Here is an 8,615-nt window from a genome sequence, read left to right as displayed (position 1 = left end):
TTTACATAGAAATTGTCATTTTGTATTACTAAACATGACATGCTAAGTAACTGTTGATGGGTACACTGGCAGGGTGCTCCCATGGGAGAAGCTTATTTCATACATAACATGGATTCATGGAGCAAAATGGAGTCTGTTTAGTCATTTTCCTTAGAGTCTGGCCTATAACATTCTCATGCAGCCAGATCTGTCAGCCCATCACATTCCCCACTGTTTTTTTGTACATAATCAAATCATTGACTTACTAGTAGTGTGTAGGTGATTGTAGTGAGTGTGCAACACCATTAGCATAACAGACTGGATTCTATCTCTAACATATTTAGTTGAACAGTTTATCGTGTATGGCCTGATTAAAAGTCCCAACATAACTAGGGTAAGAGGTCTCACCATTGTGGTTATTAGAGTAGTTAACCAGGGGAACCAAGAGAACAGATTTTGGTACCAATTTTTCTCAGGCTTTTAGTTTTTTTTTTTTTTTTTTCACTTTTTTGAGCCTTTTTTTAAGATCAAAGATAAAAATCAAAGATAAAGTATCATGAATGACACCTGAGTGTTTAGTATAGAAACAAAAGGTCTCCCCTAAGGCCATACATAATTTTTTTTTTTTTTTATTTTAAACACAGCAAGTTTAACTCTGGTGTTTTTTTTTTGTTGTTGTTGTTTTTTTTTTTTTTTTTGTAAAACTACCTTAGCAAATGAATCAAGGGAATTTTTCAGTGGCTTACAGAATTTTTTAAAAATTTATTTAAGTTTAGATCTATTTGTCTACTTAAGGTTTTGAAATTTTGGTTTCCTGTAATAAGTGTGGTGGTCCCTATAGCTGTGTAGCTGGCTATGTTTATTTCCTCTAGGAGGGGAACTAAGACAGTGGTCACTCATTTAGATCAATGCATGAGCCCCATATGTTCCCTTTTTCCTCCCCATCATACACCTGGGGAAAGATGTGAACAGTAACACAGAATCATTCCATTTGGTAATCTCAAAAAGTTGAAGGGCCAAGCATGGAACTATTCCTGATGTAGTCCAAGTAAGAGAAAAAACATGATTAACATTTTTTCAGTCTTATCTTTAGATGGTGGTTGGAGTCTCTGAGAGCTGTCCATTTTTCTCTTGTCTTGACTCAGATGTGACAAGTTCATGTTGTGAGTAAGGTCCCTTCCATTTCAGCTGGGTATTAGTCCTTTCTAGAACAATTTGATGTAGCCATAGTCTTCTGACTGAAATGGGTGTTGGAAATCAGTGGTCTCCTGAAACTGGTTCTCTCATAAGTTGAACCTGTTGGAGAGACTTAACAATAGGTTAGAACAGGAGCAGGTTCTTGGTAAGGGTGGAGGAAGGGCTCTGAAAGCATTAACATTTTAATCTCTCAGAAGTCATTTGCCTCCAACTTTCTGGACTCAAACTGGCCCTTATTTTTGTGATTTAACACAATTTACCTATCTATATTGACTGTCTTTCAAAATTTTTATTATTACCCCTCTAATTTTAGGGACTTAGTACTGTAAGGAAAAAGGACCATGACCACTCTTGCTGCTTCCAGCTGAGAGGGGGTGAGGTAGGGTGGGGTAAGTGGTAAAAAGTTTCTTTTTAGAAATCAGATCTTTCTAGGGGTAAAAGTCTTGTTTTATGAAAGAAACAAAAAACATGAGTACAAAATAAATACCATAAGGAATATGTCAATGAATATCATGATGCTGATAGAAATTAATAATCTCTTACCAGGAGGTTGAAGAGCTGAGAGGTTGTTTACATAAAAAGGCCTAACGAAGTCTAACAAGGCTGGAGAGGATAAGGCCTTAATTGTAAATCTTAACACTGTCAGAGTTATCAGGAATGTAAAGACAACATTTAGATAAGTTACTTACAGTCATCTGATTTTTGTAAAATATCTTTTTATAGGCATGATCTCTTTGTTTAATAGAGATCCCTTTATTTTAATTACTTAGGGTTAGAGAATCATACAAGCAAACATTGATTAACTCTACCTGTATCGGAGGTTAGAAAGATCTGTAGGTGTTAAACTGACTAAAAACTTAAAACTCTGGCAGTTTCTTTTGATAATTATCAGGCATTTTTTTCTAAGAATCATTTTGTCACCTTTAGTTTTACTTATTTTGGGAGGGCCAACACAGGTGTACATCTCAAGTTACATTAAAATAACTATGGTTTAGTTTTTAAAATGTACAGGAATGACTGTGCTTTAGTTTTAACTGTTTTTGCTAGGTGTTTAAGATGAAGCTGGTTCAATTAACCTTGTTCCTATAAGCTGTTAACAGTCAACTGAGTTCTCACAGGGTTCACCTGTGGGGAACTTGAGAGCAGTTTTTCACTCCTTTAGTGCCATTCACTAGGTAGAGTCTCCTTTATGAGGTGCCTTCCCTTGGAAGCATCAGGCATATCTGCTTTTTCCAATGACTCTCCTCTGCAGCAGGTGCACTGATTGGCTTTTCTTCTTCTACTGCTTTCATCAGTCTCTCTGATCAGGAGATTGTGTGACCCAGAGTTGCAAAGCTCCTTAGAGAAGTTCTCTTGTTCCCTGGATTCAGGCTGACTCTGAGGGCAAGAGCCAAATATTGATTTGCTTGGCCCCTTTATATTAATCTCAATCTTTAAGTCTTGATCTTAAACATCTAGCAAGTCAATCTCATCAGTACACAATAAGAGTACTGGGTTTTAACTTTAATATCTATGACTTTACAGCTACTTACCCACTTTTATTTAATTGGGGTTTATACTATCTGTCCTATAGGTGATGGCTTATTATCTCAAATTAATTTAGATTGTTCTTGAAGCAGTACCTGTGTAAAACATTAATCAGTCAACACTTACAGAGTTTACAAGGAAAATACAAAATGGAATTAACAACAGTAAAAACATATTTAGTTGTGTAATATCTATGTTAAATTTTGGCTGAGCTATGTATTATATCCCCTGTTTGACATCACAGTAATTTTATTACAAAAAATCAATCTTTTGAATATAACTTTAAATGAGCTGAAGTCTGACTTATTCTGGAGCCATTGTAACACATAGTAAGGTAGGAGGCAGAGCCTTATCTCAGGTAAGGCAGGGTTCTTCACAAATCTCAGGTAAAGCAGTCTAATTTTGAAGCTGATCTTTATCTTTTTTAAATATCATTTTATGAAGTTTACATATATTGTTTCCTAAGTCTATATAAATGTTAATTAGCACAGTATGATATTACACCTAAAACATGAATCAAAGAAAGCTGAGAGAGCTTTTAACTTTCCTTTTGTGTAGTAAAGTGGCAAAATGTTTTCCTGTTTCATTATATTAACTTTTAAACAGACTAGGCTCTCATTAACTTTTAGAAATACATTTACATTTTTATCCCAGTCCAGAAGGTAACATAAGGTCCAGGTCCAGTTATATAACACTAAATGATATAAATAAATCCCCAATAAAATTTTTAATTATGATAAGTTTAAAATTATCATTACAACTTTAGGTTGGAGAACACCAGGTTGATAAAATGACTTTTTAAACCTTTAAAGACTTGTATACCTGGAAGATATAAACACATTTAATATATAAATAAGAGTAATAAAATCATAATTACATTGATGTTTTTATATTAACCATGTTTAGCTTTTAAAGAAAATTTAGACTTTGTAATGTAGTACAGCACTCTAACAGTTGTTGTTTAATCAGAGTTGTAGAAACCCCCAATTTTTAAGATTAGTTGCTCTAGAGAATAAAATTTAACAATGTTAAGAGTAAATTAATGTTTTAAGAATTATTTGTCATTTCAGCATATAGACTGAATTTTGTTTTATATCAGTACATTAATATTTGACCTTAGGAAAACAATCTTGAATAGTTTTAACTGTTGTGTTATATATACACATAAACCTCTTAAAATTTACCCTTAATTTACATGTTTTTAATGTCTTAATTAGACCCTCTTGCTATTTACGTAGATGTATTACAATTTTTTTATCACATAAAGACATTTTTACCTAGAAACATTTTTTACTAAATATATTTTTATATCTAAAACCTTTTAATGTTAAATCTGTTGATCCTCTTTTTTAAAATTTCTATTCTGAAACAACCCTTATAAATTTCTGAAGTAGATAAATTACTCCATTTTAATCTGATGAAATACTTTGTTACTTACAGAACTCTATTTAAATAAAGTTGAAACTTTTGGACCCTTTGTATAGAATAATACCTGTTAACACTTTTAGTAACCATGTTTTCAGTGATAACATAAAGAAAATTTAAATCTTTTTTTTATTTACCAATTCTTGAAAACACCAAAAAGGTTTAAGTTTGTTACCCTGTGGAATTTAAGGAGTTAAGAGTACTTGATGTTATATTAAACAGTCAGCATTTTAACTCTCTAAACCAATCAGATGTCTCTAACAAACACATCCATGATCAATCCCATATATGTTAAAACTAACAGTTATTTTTTGAAAACCAATATATCAGAAACATGTATCAGTCATTTCTTCCCTGTTGAAGAAAAATCTAAAAGTAACGGATATTAGACATATTATAAAATTAACATTTCATTTTTTTTGAACAACTGGAAACAAAATTGTGTTAGTAACTTGAAAGCCATATTTTGTTTACCCAATTTAAAAACCTATTAAATCATGTAAATCAAATGCATTTGGATCCATTTTTTAAAATTTTAATTTATGAGTTCATGTGTCAATTTTGGTACCAAATATATGTAGACATGACAATACACCAGTGTACATATATATAAAATAAATGGATGGACAAAGACCTTATAGCTCAGTTTTTAAAACCCATTAGATTGAGAGTTAACCCTTGTAAACTGGCCTCTGAATGAAGCAAAGCATTAAGAAAACTTTATAGTTGTATAAAATATGACTGATCAAAAATTAACCTAGGTGCACCAGATTGAAATTATGAACTCAAAAAAATAGAATTTTAAAAATCTTTTGGCCTCCATCCTGATGTGGTCCTTTTCATTGGACATGAAAAAGAATTAAGAGAATATAGACAAAGGTTATGCCCTATTCCTCCCTAAAGGAGTTTCCTGAAGAGACAGCAAGGGACTTGCCTCCACTGGTCTCCTGGGAGAGCCCCTCAGGTTGGGGTCTTGTTCTAAACCTGTTTTTCTGGTCTCTTGGAGAGCAGCCATCAAGATTGTAGCCTGGCATTTTGGTGGACCAACTCCAATAGTTTGAAGTTCCTGTTGGCAGCAGTTTACATTTTAATGTAAGCCTTAGTGAACATGGTTAAAAACCTTTTTAACATTTTTTTCCCAAATTTGACTATAAAACATTTGATCAGATTGTTCAGGCTGCCCAAAGACAATTTGGTGGTCCCCTGAGGAGAACATCTGACCTCAAAAATTGATCATTCTCTCTCATGGAATTTGGAGAGAGAAAAGATGTCACAGCAGGTCCTGTCATCAGTGGCCCTTCTCTGGAATTCCTGGGAATTTGTCAATATGCATTGAAGGGCATATATGATGAACCATGAGGGAGACTGACCCACATCCACACTCGAGGCAAGAAAAAACAAAAAGATGAACAAACAGAGCAGATAAGACACCAAAGACACTGACAAGTGGCCACTCCTGATTCCTGACCTGAGGGTCTGGGCACCATCTTGCCAGTCCCATACTCAGGAAGTAATGCTGTGTCCAGCCTTCCTCAGAGTCCCCAGATATGGATCTGCCAGAAACAGAATTTCCGGTTACCCCAGGGGTGCAGAAACAAGTGACTCTTGGAGAATTTAGTTCAGTCCTGGAGTGAGGTTCCACAAATTGTGCAGCCTGGAGCTGAGGAACATCTCTCAGAGGCCTTCCCCTAGGAGCAACACTATGGCCTCTCCCCTCTGCAGGAGTTTCCAGGTCAGTGGTGAGTGGTGGTTACCCACCAGGTAGCGAGGATCTCTCTGGGGCCTCCAAATGTTCTGGTGCACAACTTAAGAACAAACCAATCACCACTGAGTCCAAATTTGAGAGTCTTTATTAAGCCAGCTGACTGTCTCACACAATGCCCCCCCCAAAAAAATTGCTATTGGGAGAACATCCCCAACCATAGGGTTGTAGGGGTTCTTATACCAAAAATCACATCAATCATAAGTGACTGTTGCTATGATTCAAAATTACAAACTAACATCATGAGATCATCAACAGAGGGGGAAGTGGGTCAAAATGACCCTTACCTAGGTACAAACTAAAGAATGGTTACTAACATCCACAATATCACTGTTCACATGGTACATTGTTTAGGAGCAACAGGAATCAAAAGAGCGCAATTTTTCTTTACATAGGAATTGTCATTCTGTATTGCTAAACATGTCACATTAAGTAACTGTTGATGGGCACACAGGCAGGGTGTTCCCATGGGAGAAGCTTATTTCCTACTATAACATGGATTCTCGGAGCAAAGCAGAGTCCATTTAGTCATTTTCCTTAGAGTCTGGCCTATAACATTCTCATGGAGCCAGATCTGTCAACCCATCACACTAGTATTGTGAGTTTGCAGATCCTCAAAAAAATCAATAGAAAAGAAACAGAGGAGGGAGCAGCCCACCTGCTGCTGTGCTGCACTGGCTGAGGACAGCAGCACCAGGAGGCTGGTGGGTGGTCACTTGTGTCACTTGTGCACTGCAGAGGAGGACTGTGCTCATGAAGAGGCTTCTCCTGGGCTGTCTGCTATCTTGGACTGGTCAGAAAGACCTGGAAGGCTTCAGTCTCAGGTCTTCTGTCTTCCCAACCTAAATGATTTTGTGCCTTCTTTCACTTGCCTGTGTGTGGAATTTGGAGCCATTTTTCACATGGCAGTCACATGTGGGCACTGGCAAGTGATGAGACATAGAACACATCAAGCTGTGGGGGCCAGAAGGCTTGCCTAGAGTTCTGAGGATGTCCTCATGGAGATCCAGCTTCTGCTGCACCCTAATGGCCAGCTGGTCATGCCCCTTAAGAGCTATAGGGAAGATGCCTGTAACAGTCACAAAGGCATATCTGCACTCCAGGGAAAATACCTGATTATTTATCTTCATAGCAGGTAGTATAAAACCCATGGTGGGTTAGTCCCTATTCCCTCTTTTTATCAGAGGCCCCAGAAATCCAGATGTCCAGCAAAAATCAATAGCTCTCCACCCACAACTGTTTGAATCAGATCTCAAACACTCACAGAAATCAATCCAGGAACAAATCTCAACTACTGGAACTTCTAATTTAAACTCTGCACCAATCTGCCATAGAACACAGTTTATCAGCATCCCCCAGTGCATCTCACACTACACTGGGAGAAAGGAAGCTAAGAGCTACTACAACCAGCTTTGGCTCCCAGCCACAAAGACTAGCAGCTGAATGAGGAGCACAGAGGAATTGTACCTCAAGTAGCCCAGGCCTCACCTTAAAGTTTACACAGCCTGAATATGAAGATGAAAATCTATCCCTGCCCACAGTTTTGACCCCCTCAGCAAAAACAAGCCCTTCACATATCAAGAACACTTTTCAAATACTTTTTTCTTCATTTTCAAATGAATTTTAACTTTGAAAATTTTATCAAGAATTATATCATGTTATCTTATTTTATTTTTCTTCTTTCCACTTTACAAAATTTCTTTTTGTGTGTGTAGATTGTGTGAGTGTGTGTTTTCTCACTGTTTGAATACATTCAAATGTATATTTATATGGGTATAATACATTACAATATGTAAAATATATAATACTACTTAAACCAATGTATTTATGTATATATAAATATATAAATATTATGTATACATCATTAAATATAAATATATGTAAATATTATAAATATTATACATGAGTTTGAAAAGATTTGAACTTGCATTTGTTATTTTATTTTTGGGGCACCATGGATTTTGTTCTTATTATTGTCCCTTCACTCTTTTCCAATTATTTACTAAAATTTCCTATTCCCTTTTTCTCTTTTTCTATGTTGTTAATTTTAATTAAATTGTATTCCCCTTTCCTACAACTGCTATCTGCTACATATCTCTTGCTTCTGTTCTGTTCATTTTTAAGGTATTCTAAACTTCTCTTGCCTTCTTATTCTATTTTCTCTTCACTTAAGAGAAAGGTTTGATAGAATTATTAGTAAGTTTTATCCCAAACCCATCCATATTTTTGTGGATATTAATATAGTAGAAAATGTAGTAAATACCTGCTATTTAATGCCTGATCTAGTTCACAGATTTTAGTATTGATACTGATGACAAATGCTAATCACACTATTCCTGCACAAGTTTCAATTAGTATTACAGAATTCAATGTAGACCCAAGACATTTATCTTGAGGCTGTAGATCTGTTGCTAAGATTAGTGCTTTTCCAGGTTCCCCTTTCAAATGAGAGGGGCTGGAGAGTGATTACAACACTATACAGAGTGGAGATCCTACAGCTGAGTAGAAATTCAAAACTCAGTCAAGTAAAAGTGAATCTCCAACATACAAGACCTTTCCACATAGGAGACTCAACATTATTTAACACATAGAATTGAGGAGACTAAAATCACAAACCAATAACCAAACCAAGGAGGAACAAACACCAGGGATCTCAGATAGCACTCCTGGACACCTACTTGTACATGTGTGGAGGGTGGGATGGGGATGGGCTCTGAAGAAAAAA

At 35.8% G+C, this 8,615-nt stretch overlaps 1 long non-coding RNA gene across 1 annotated transcript; it reads right to left on the bottom strand.

Annotated features, from left to right (window-relative positions):
• On the bottom strand, nt 1–2,819 carry LOC124973401 (uncharacterized). The gene is made up of 2 exons (XR_007106678.1): nt 2,253–2,819; nt 1–1,275 (listed from the first exon to the last, which is right to left on the bottom strand). It is a non-coding gene; the product is annotated as an uncharacterized LOC124973401 (long non-coding RNA).
• Between the last annotated feature and the right edge of the window lie 5,796 nt (nt 2,820–8,615).

This window comes from Sciurus carolinensis (assembly GCF_902686445.1).
Source record: "Sciurus carolinensis chromosome 19 unlocalized genomic scaffold, mSciCar1.2 SUPER_34, whole genome shotgun sequence".
NCBI lineage: Eukaryota > Metazoa > Chordata > Mammalia > Rodentia > Sciuridae > Sciurus > Sciurus carolinensis.
The sequence above is the reverse complement of the archived record's forward strand: the minus strand, read 5'-3'. Positions and strand labels throughout refer to the sequence as shown.